This window comes from Papio anubis, chromosome 1, assembly GCF_008728515.1.
Source record: "Papio anubis isolate 15944 chromosome 1, Panubis1.0, whole genome shotgun sequence".
NCBI classification, from domain to species: domain Eukaryota; kingdom Metazoa; phylum Chordata; class Mammalia; order Primates; family Cercopithecidae; genus Papio; species Papio anubis.
In genome coordinates this window covers 95615663-95626440 of record NC_044976.1, presented here as the reverse complement: position 1 = coordinate 95626440, position 10778 = coordinate 95615663, and the positions used below count along the sequence as shown (strand labels likewise).

General features: G+C 39.1%; 1 long non-coding RNA gene across 1 annotated transcript; it reads right to left on the bottom strand.

Moving 5' to 3' along the window:
* Positions 1 to 294: 294 nt before the first annotated feature.
* Positions 295 to 8806, bottom strand: LOC116268976. Its single transcript, XR_004176303.1, has 3 exons — positions 6507 to 8806; positions 4643 to 4782; positions 295 to 4306 (listed from the first exon to the last, which is right to left on the bottom strand). It is a non-coding gene; the product is annotated as an uncharacterized LOC116268976 (long non-coding RNA).
* Positions 8807 to 10778: the final 1972 nt, after the last annotated feature.

Sequence of the window (10778 nt, the reverse complement as noted above, 5' to 3'; positions counted from 1 at the left end):
AGGAATGTGACCTACCTAAATCTTAGTAAACAGAGGGAACTGCTTAAAGCTGCATGCTCAAACATTAGATTATCTTCAATGGAAAAGAGGTTTTATAAAAACTTCAACCCAAATTCCACTTGCAAACCCAGGGAAAGAGAAGACCCAACATCCACCACATCCTCAGATCCACCGGACAAACCCCCAGCGTTAAGTGGCCAAAAGAATTGGGACTTCAGCATTTTACTCTTTTTTTTTTTTTTTTTTTTTTTGTAGGCTGGATCTCACTCCGACACCCAGGCTGAAGTGCAGTAGTACAATCATGGCTCACTACACCCACAAATGCCCGTGCCCAAGCCATCCTCTTGCCTCAGCCTCCTGAGTAGCTGGGACCACAGGTGTGCATTTTACTTTTATCAACTATAAAAACTTGATTCAACCAACCAAATGGCATAAGACTTGGGGGAGCATTGTTGTTTTTATTGAGGTATATTAAATAGTACAAATAAGTTTGAAACTCAAATTGCTTCTGTGAGAATGCTATGGCAACATGGGGAAGTTCTGCAAGCTTTGTAAATCTTTTATCTTGGGTGTTCCCAGAACCTTGAGACTGTTTTGTCAGCCTCTCCACATTCATTCAATTTGGTGGCATTTTCTCTACCTTACAAAGTCCCTCAACCAAAAGAGCTTATTAGTAGAATAAACCTTTTGAAAGACACTAAATTTCCTCAAGGTGCTAGAAAACCACACATAACGTGAGTCTATTGATTGCAAAATTACTCCGTGAGGTCTGAATATTGTGCCGGGCCCTAATGTCCCAATTGCCTGCACTGACAAGTATTCCTGACTCAAGGTCTTGGGAAGATCAAAGCCCTGGTGACACTTGCACTCCCCATGCTGTCTCCCTTCTCGCCCTGACGATAGGTCCAATCTCCAGCTCTTACTTATTTAGGCAGTTTCTCTAAGGCTGAGACAAAGGAGTGTTTAATCAGAAAATGTATTAACTAATTGGTGAAGCCTATTATAAAAATCCCCCTAATTACTCTGTGGTGTCAAGAAAAAGGGCCTGTCAAGAGAGTATCAGTGCTACAACAGTGACAGCAAAAAGCAACATTTGGAAGTGCTCCTCCCTTGGGCCTTTTCTTTGATTTTTGCCTTTAATACTGATAAGAAGTGACAGTAGTTGGATAAAACAATCAAAACTTGAGTTGAAGAGCTTATAAACCTTCTGACACTTCAATAAACCAAAAGCCGATATGAAACTAGCAAAATGGTTTTATTTTAACTCTGGCTAGCCACACACCACAGACATGACATCCATTTGCAGAGCTCTGAGCTATCTCCTTGATATAATATTTTACTAACTCTCATTTCACATCTTTTAAATAAGAAATAAATGCTAAATTCTACCAAGAGAAATAAAATCTTTTATAATCTTTTAGACAGTTGTTGTCATCCCTCAGGAGAGCTTTATGCCTGCTGCTAAATGTCTACAAATCAATATTTAATATTTTGAAACATGAAGTCTTAATTATCTATCTCCCCTTTAAGCGTGAAACCCATACTGAGTGAAAATAAAACCATTTGTTGGCTGATGGATTGATTGCCACTTATTAGCACTTTTTTGATCTGCAGGTCAGATTACAGGGCTTCATTCCAGACACATACTATCATACCTTATCATTTATGCCTTGACGTATGAATGAGTAGAACAGAATATGGTAACTCAGGGCTGTGTGAAAATCTTTTTCACTTTGGTTTATTGGAGTAACACTGACAAATTAAGAAAGAAATAATCTTCAAGTCATAACCATTATTTGTGTTCCAGACAGACTTTTTACTCTTAGGTACAATAACAATACAAATTCTGATGCCCTATGTACAAACTAGAACATAACAGAGAATTTTGTATATCTCTCCCTACCAAGGAGGAAGGGGGAAATTGTATGATCTTGATCAATTGTATAATATTACAAAAGCCCCAATTAAGAAAGGGGGAAAACCCATGGGCCTCTGTGTACCTTTCACCTGCCCACACTTGACCAGAAGCCTTAACTACAACAGAGCTGAACCCTGAGCAGGTCTTCTGCCTCTAGGAGTAAAGAGGCCACAACTAGATTGGTAATAAGCTGAATTTTCTTGGTTGTATTTGTCCAAAACATAAGCAAGAGCTTCCTGAAATGAAACACATGGTTAAGTGAGGAAAGGCTTTGTCCTGGTTCCAGAACCTGTGAATGTGACCTTATTTGGAAAAAAGGGTCTTTGCAGATGTAATTAAGTTAAAGACCATGAGATGAGATCATCCTGGATTATCCAGGTGGGCCCTAAATCCCATGATAGATGTCCGCATAGGAGTCACACAGGGTAGACGCACCCAGGGAGAAAGAGGAGAAGGTCGTGTGACGACAAAGGCAGAGGCTGGAGTTATGCAGCCACAAACCAAGCCATGCCTGGAGCTACCAGTGGAGGAGGCAAGGAAAGATTTCCCCCAGAGCCTACAGAGGAAATGCGGCCCACTTGACACCTTGATTTTGGACTTCTGGCCTCCAGAACTGTGAGAGAATAAATTTCTATTGGTGTAAGCTATAAAGTTTGTGGTTATGTGCTGTGGCAACCCTAGGAATACCCATGGCATGAACACAAGAAGACTTAATGGGGAGCTTGTGAGGTAGACAAGCCCAGTGACAAATGAACTGTACTGACTGGTCCTGAATTCAGCTGGGATGAGAGTTCAACAAGTGTTTAGAGGCTTTCCTCAAATTACATCTTTCTTGTTTACCTTGATTTCTCTATCATTACCACTTTTTGGTCCTTTTTCCGTGTAAATGCACTACATGCCTATACTATAGAATACTGTGATTGTATAGCTTGGGTTTGCACATCAGTTCAGCCACTTAACCTTAATCATCACTTAATCACTCCGAGCCTGTGTTCTGTTATTTATAAGAAGAAGATAATAGTATCTCCTTACAGGTCTGTTGTAAGATTACAGATATATTTGTAAAGTATTTAATACAGTGCCTGGAATACAATCAATGTGCAATAAGTTACAGAAAAAGAAGCTGCTTTTTCCTCTACACAAGAACAGTAGTGTGTATTAAATTTGGACAGTATTAAATGTGGACGTCATTCTGGTTATAAACTCCAGAAGAATGGGAAGCCTATCTTTTGGATGTACCTAGCACAAAGTTGGTGTTAACAAATGTTTTTAAATGAATGTTGTCACCAAGCTTGTGGCAATTTCTATGTCAAATTACATTCCTTCCCACCTTTAGAACTCTACTTGTCTCCATTATAGCATTTTACACAATTGTTTGGTTCCCATCATTCCAAATTAATTCCATTAAGCAAGTCCCTAACCTTACAATACAGTGATGAAGGTGGATCTTATCTTCAATTCCAAATTCATCCAACCTCTAAATCTTATGCCATCTCCAATTTAGGACCCTATAATGGAAACCACATTAATTCCAGCTCTGTCTGGCTCTCTCAGCCCATGTGCTTAGTTTATTTTATCTCTTACAATTTCAAATCAAGAAATATTAGCTTCTATTAAGCAAGTCCTTTTACTGCCTCCCCAAGTCTAGCCTCTACCTTGGCTTAAGCTCTTTGTCATATTTGATTGATTGCCTTGTTCCTCCCATCTACCCATCAATCTCCATGCACCTGAATGCCCCGATCAAGTCATCCCTGATGCCTCCATTCATATTAATCTCCTTTTAAAAATTTCTTTTACAGTGTCTGCATGGCATATTGCACAGATTATAGTTCTTTTCATGATAGTACCTCACAATTTAACGTTTAGTTTTATGTGCATGTGATATACATATAATTCCAATATAAAATCTGCTGCTAATATAATTGTATAGATAGATATACACATATTTTTACATGTATACACACACACACATATATACACATACACACATGTGAGTGTAGCTTGTCCAGGTAATCATACATACTCTCTTCAGAAGCAGTCCACATATTTAACACTCATTAATTTTGTATTACATAGTTCATAACATAGAATATTAGGCCCTCAACAACTATTTTTTGATTGATCCTAGATCAGACACAACTTTATTTTCCAAAAAAAACCAATAGAAACAAAAAATTGAATTGTATTTGCTTAATTTTTAAAATCAATTTTCCATCTTTAGTATTTTACGAGTTATTTTTATTTAAGCAAGTGGGAGAATTTTCCAATGCCAACCCATCTGTTCCTCCTCTTGACTTTGAAGTGGTCGTCAGGCTAAATTGGTAACATCTTTCATCCTGTGGCAACGCCCCCATGTTGTTGCAGGCATGCAATTCCAATTTCATTGCCCTATTGAGCCAAAGGCAAAGACAGGCAACAAGAGATAAATCCCTTCAAAAACTCAATAAGTTTTAATAATAGCTAACAGACACAGAATACTACCCACCATAGAAATGCTTAATTGCTCTTTGTCATTAAGTTGGCTCTAATGATAAAGGCTCTTTGTGAAGGTCCCTTCCCCTTTGGTATTAAACTGTGAAGAATTGGACTGGAAGGACCTTTGAATACCCACCCACCCCCAACACACACACACACACACACACACACACACACACACACACACACACTCTTTCAGCTATCACTGCCCTGAAATAATATAAACAAGGAGGAAGCCAGTCTACTTACAAAGTTCTCAAGGGAAGGAATCTCAGTCATTCTAGATAATACACCACAGTGTTTCAAAATCTTCATCTGAGCCAGTTTTACCCTATGTCTTCCAAATCACTCCTGTTTCACTTTAAATGCAATTTGTCTTAGGCTGCCCTCTATGGAGACCAAAAACAAATTAACAATATAAGAGTGGGCCTGAAAGTAATAGAATAGGAGACCATTGCTTCTCTCAGGGATGTTAAATTTATTCCTACATTTCATTACAATATTCAAGGAAAAAATACAAGTGAATTTACAGAGAGGATTCACTTGTGCTGTGGTCATTACAGTAGGTTTTTTAAAAGCTCTTTTTCTCCCAGAAGAAATCCACTAACTGAACATAAGGACAGCAAATGATTTTTATCAAGTTGAAATGTGGAGAAGAATTAGAGAATGTTAAAAAAGCATATATTGGAACATAAAATGATAGAACCACATTCATATTTAGCCACTAATCCATGTCCACTAACTTTCTCTTGCTTCTTTATTTTCCTCTGGAAATTTAAAGGGGGGGGTCACACATTTGACAGTAATTTTCCTATGAATTATGAGAAAACTGAGGCAAATATGTGGGACAGAGGCCAGATCTAGGAGAAGCTATAACACTATAAAAACATTGTTTCTAGTGCTTCTCTTTCCTCCCTCTCTACCACCTGTTAAAAGATAAACTAAGACACATTAAAATTTTAGAGAGTTTATTTGAGCAGACAGCAATTCATGAATCAGGCAGCTCCAGACTGTGGGCCATTTTGAGCTCTACTGAAGAAGCAGCATGAGGGGTAGGCTCTTATAAACTAAAGCAAGGCAAAGAAAATATTTGATTGGTTGTAGTGGAGCAGTTGCCTTATCGGGATCATTCCAGTGGAAAGTCCCTAGTCAGAGGTTAGTTGGCACCTTTTGATTGGTTAAGCCTAAATAGTGGAAAGTCATTAGTTAGGGGTAATTAGTGATTCTAATTGACCTAGAATATGAAATCTTATATTGATTTGGGTTTCACGTTGCTTACTTAACACAAGGCACTAGAGCTGCCCCAGTCTAATGGTCTTTCAACTAATTATTTTAGCATACCTCAGACTCTACTCAACATTCTCATTACTTTTTTGGAGAAATAAGTAAGATTAAGTAAGAGTTCAAAGCTCATACAAAGTGCCTGGCTTTAGTACCACTCAATTAATACCATTTTTCAGATTATTTTCTTAAATCCTTAAGCCTACTCTGTGATATAGATGCTATTATTAGGCAAGTTTTACCAATGAGGAAAATGTGGCTCAAAGAGGGTAAGCAACTTATCTAACTCACTGAGCCAGTCAATGCTTTACCTACCGCACTACATTGACTCTATGGCAAAAAGGTGCCAGAATACTCTAGCCTTGTTTCCTTCTTTGTTACCTAAGGTAGATGCAGTCCCATGAATAGCTATAGCCTTGCTTCAGAAACTCTACATTCATAATTGGTTTGCAAAGACTGAGGTAGAGATGGAGATCAGCTCCAATGACAAAGAAATATAGAGAAAGTCCTTCCTTTCCCTGCCTCACCTACATTCCTGCTTAGCACCATGGTCGCCAGAACCAACCAACAGAATCTGGTAAGCCAACCACGTGGTCAGATTCATCAAACCACTGAAACTGTGGGCCTTCAGGCAGTCCCATCAGTTTGTAGAGTTAAAGAATATTAAAACTAGGAGGCACCTCGGGGGACAAATAATTGGACTTCCTCATCTTACATATGAGAAAACAGGCCCAGAGCTTAAACAAACCTCCCACAATCCCAGAACCAATATGTGGAAGAACCTGGTCTTGAACTCAGGTTTTTGGACAAGACTCAAAAGATGGACTCTTACTTTATCATATCTGTAGTAGCTGTGGCCTTGATTTGTCATCCCCCTGCCATCCCTCGATAGCAAAATGATCATAGCTTCTACTTACAAAATTCCTTCCACTTCAAGCCAAACATTATGACATCATGATACTTTTCTAGAGTTGTAATTCATTGTAGACGCATTTGTGTTTCTGCTATATATGTTCATTACTTTTCAACATTTAAAAACCAACTAGGATATAAGTCCTTAAAGATAGACTCTGTGTCTATTTTTCTCTTTGTGTGTTTTACTCTTTTCCTCACCCTATAATATACTGCAGTTCTCAAATCCACCCAGCAGGCTATTCAAAGACACCTTGCATGACAAGATTCTCCTTTTATAAATATGAGATCTGAGACTTGTGTAAAAAATTACAGTTTTTCATGACTAGAGGAAATTTTTGCTTCCATGGACTTTTTTTTTTACTAGTGAAATAACTTTTCAAATTCTATGAACAAATTTAAAACCAATGAAACAAAAACACACCAGCATTCCAAGCTGCTATAGATTGAATGCTTATGTTCCCCCTACATTCAAATGCTGAAGCCTAACCTGAATGTGATGGTATTTGGAGGTGGCGATTGTAGATGTGGATTAGGTTATGAGGGCAGAACCTTTATGAATGGAATGAGTGCCCTTATAAAAGTTGCCCTAGAGTGTTCTCTCCTTCCTTTTGCCACCTGAGGTGACAGCAAGAAGACAGCTGTCTATGAATCAGGAATGGGTCGTCACCAGACAGCAAATCTGCCAGTGCCTTGATCTTGAACTTCCCAGCCTCTGGAACTGTGAGAAATAAATTTCTGTTGTTTATTACCACCCAGTCTGTGGTAGTTTATTATAGCAGCCCAAACAAAGACATGATCCAAATGTCCAAGACAGCTACTTTTCCCAAAGGCCATTCATATTAGTGAATCATAACTGTCAGAATTACCATCCATTAACATTTTGACCATTCACTTGGTGTGAGGCTCTGCGTATTGCTTGCAGCCACCACCACTATCCTCTCTACAGTATCCCAAGCCCCATAATCAGTCTCAGGACCTCTTAAATAGAACACGATTCTACTTTAATCATAATCAGCAGAGAGAGTTTGGGCTCCACAATTACTTTTAATGCCATTTTCTTGACAAATGTGCATTAAAGATTTGTTTAAATTTTGCTGTGCAAACAGCTCACAAATGAACATGAACTTGCTTAAATATCAAGAGTTGGGGTTGAATTTCAAAAATGGGCAATGAATAGGGGAAAAAAACAGTGATTCTGTACAGTGATTCTGAGAGCAGGAAAGGCATGCCATAGCTAAATCTTTTGCCATAGGGCAAATAAATCATTATTTGTTATCAATACATGATCATTAAATATAAAATACCTCTCTCCATTAGGTCTGAGTCTTCAGAATATAATTTGATCCTTTTAAAAAAAATCACATGAAGCCCTTGGCTAACACAGACATGTTTAATGCCTGTTTTGTTTCAGTTCTCATTACAAAGACTACTATTGTCAGAGACATAATATAATTCCTACCAGAGGACTTAAGAAATAAGATTTAAAACAGGCCAGGGACTTAGTCATCCATATCAGATTTTCCAAAATGTCCAAAAAATTAATCAGTTCATCCTACACTATAAGAAGAGCATCAGTACTAGCTCATGAATTATGGAGCAGTTAGTCCAACTCTCAAAACTGAAAGTTTCTGGGGCAATTCATTAAGAAAAAGATCAATTTGTAAAATCCTGGAGGTTATTAACTTGTTTGGAAGCAGCCCACAAAATTTGTCATGTCAAACCAATTCCATTTTCTTCTTCAGCCGGGGGAGGTGAGAGGTGGCATGAAAGATGCAAAGGAGATGGTTTACTCTATTCTTAATAAGGCTTTGGATAAATCAACATATTGACCAACAACTAATACGTTGTTTGGTTAAATTTAGGGACAACCAAACCACAGAAAGTGATACGGTAACAAATAAGAGAATCAATCCTTCGCCCAATATTTATTGAGTTTCTGGAATGTACAAGGCACCCTGCTAAGCAATGTGTGGGAGACAAAGAAAGTCAGACAGCTGCTCTACACTCAAGATGATTAGCGTGTAGCAGGAAAGGCAGTGTTCATCAACACTACTAGGCATAAGGCCCTGGAGATAGTTAGGCATTATAGAATAAGGTTAAAAACCTGGACCCTTGAACCAGAACATCTAGGTGTGAACCCTGGATCTGTTATTTACTAATAGCATGAACTTTGGAAAGTTTTATGACTGTTGCTGTTTAATTTCCTCATCTGTCAAATAGTGGTGATGACAAGGTTATGTACATGATAGGGTATGGTTAGTATTAAATGAGTTATCACACATAAAACACCTAGAATAGTGTGGGAAATTCAAGGAGAGACATTATTTGCCATGGTAGATAGTTTTGAAAGGGAGGAGGAGGAGAAGGATGAAGTAAGCAAGAGGAATAAGAAAGACATGTTGAAGATGCAGCATTTAAGCTGACTCAAATAGGTAGGACTTGGACATGCAGAGATTGAGATAGACAAAGGCTGTGGTTTACATAGATGCTATATTTGTTTAGTAATAACAAATGCACTAATGTGTAAAATAGATTTCTGTCATATCACTGAATAGTCCAATTTTACCACATCATAATGTCCATAAAAGACAGAAATGACACACCAGGGCCTGTTGGGGACTGGGGGACTGGGGGAGGAATAGCGTTAGGAGAAATACCTAATGTAAATGGTGAGTCGATGGGTGCAGCAAACCAACATGGCACATGTATACCTATGTATCAAACCTGCACGTTGTGCACATGTACCCTAGAACTTAAAGTATATTTAAAAAAAGACAGAAATGAAAGACAAAAATAAGGACTCATTTACATGGACATCATTATGAGGGCCTGGAAATCAAGGAAAATTAAAAAGAGAAAAAGGGTAAAGAAAAGAGAAGGGGTACCCTGAGCAGCTCAGAAAAAGAAACACACACACACACACACACGCGCGCGCGCATGTATAGCAAGAAGATGGAAATTAGAGTAGAAAGGATTATTTATATTTCAATTTTATACTTATTCATTTTTCCTTTGTTTAATAATAAATGTCTGACTTCCATCAAAAGATAACAGATATCCAGGCTGGGCGCAGTGGCTCGTGCCTGTAATCCCAGCACTTTGGGAGGTCGAGGCGGCCATTCAGGTCAGGAGCGTGAGACTAGCCTGGCCAACATGGTGAAACCTCGTCTCTACTAAAAACACAAAAATTAGCTGGGCATGGTGGCACACCCGTGTAATCCCAGCTACTTCAGAGGCTGAGGCACGAGAATTGCTTGAACCTGGAAGGCGGAGATCATGTCATTACATTCCAGCTTGGGCAACACAGCAAGACTCCATCTCAAAAAAAAGAAATAAATAAAGATAACATTCAAACTAGTATAAGCCAAAAAGGAAAGTTGATTCTTAGAAAAGAATTGTAATCTGGCCGGGCACGGTGGCTCAAGCCTGTAATCCCAGCACTTTGGGAGGCCAAGACGGGCGGATCACGAGGTCAGGAGATCGAGACCATCCTGGCTAACACGGTGAAACCCCATCTCTACTAAAAAAATACAAAAAACTAGCCGGGCGTGGTGGCAGCGCCTGTAGTCCCAGCTACTTGGGAGGCTGAGGCAGGAGACTGGCGTGAATCCGGGAGGCAGAGCTTGCAGTGAGCTGAGATCCAGCCACTGTACTCCAGCCTGGGCAACAGAGCGAGACTCCGTCTCAAAAAAAAAAAAAAAAAGAAAAGAATTGTAATCCAATGACTCCAATGGCAAGCAGTGCTGCCAGGCTGCAGATGGTGAAGTGCTATCGGGGGCTAAGCGTGCTCACTTATTCTGTCAGTGATACTTCCCTTTCTTCCCTCGCTCTCTCAGAGTGAGATGGCAGTCTACAGAGAAGGTGTATGTGGACTGGTCAGTCACCCCCACGGATTCCGTAAGGTCTACCCATCTGTTCTTCCCCATCCAGAGCCTTGTACAAAGCTGGACACCCAGTAGACCAGGAGTTGTTGCTGGAGGAGATCACTGCAGGATTTGGCCCCTGCTTGTTTAGAACCCTTCCCTGCTTCCACCTTGTATCTAGAAATAAACTTGGCATAAATTGCCTACTCAATAAACGTTGAGAGACTTACAATTTATATGGAAGCCTTGGTTTACTCCAATTCTTGACATGTAATCTTTAAATGGGATGCTTTTCTTTCTTCAATATGAGAAATGTATGTGTTTGA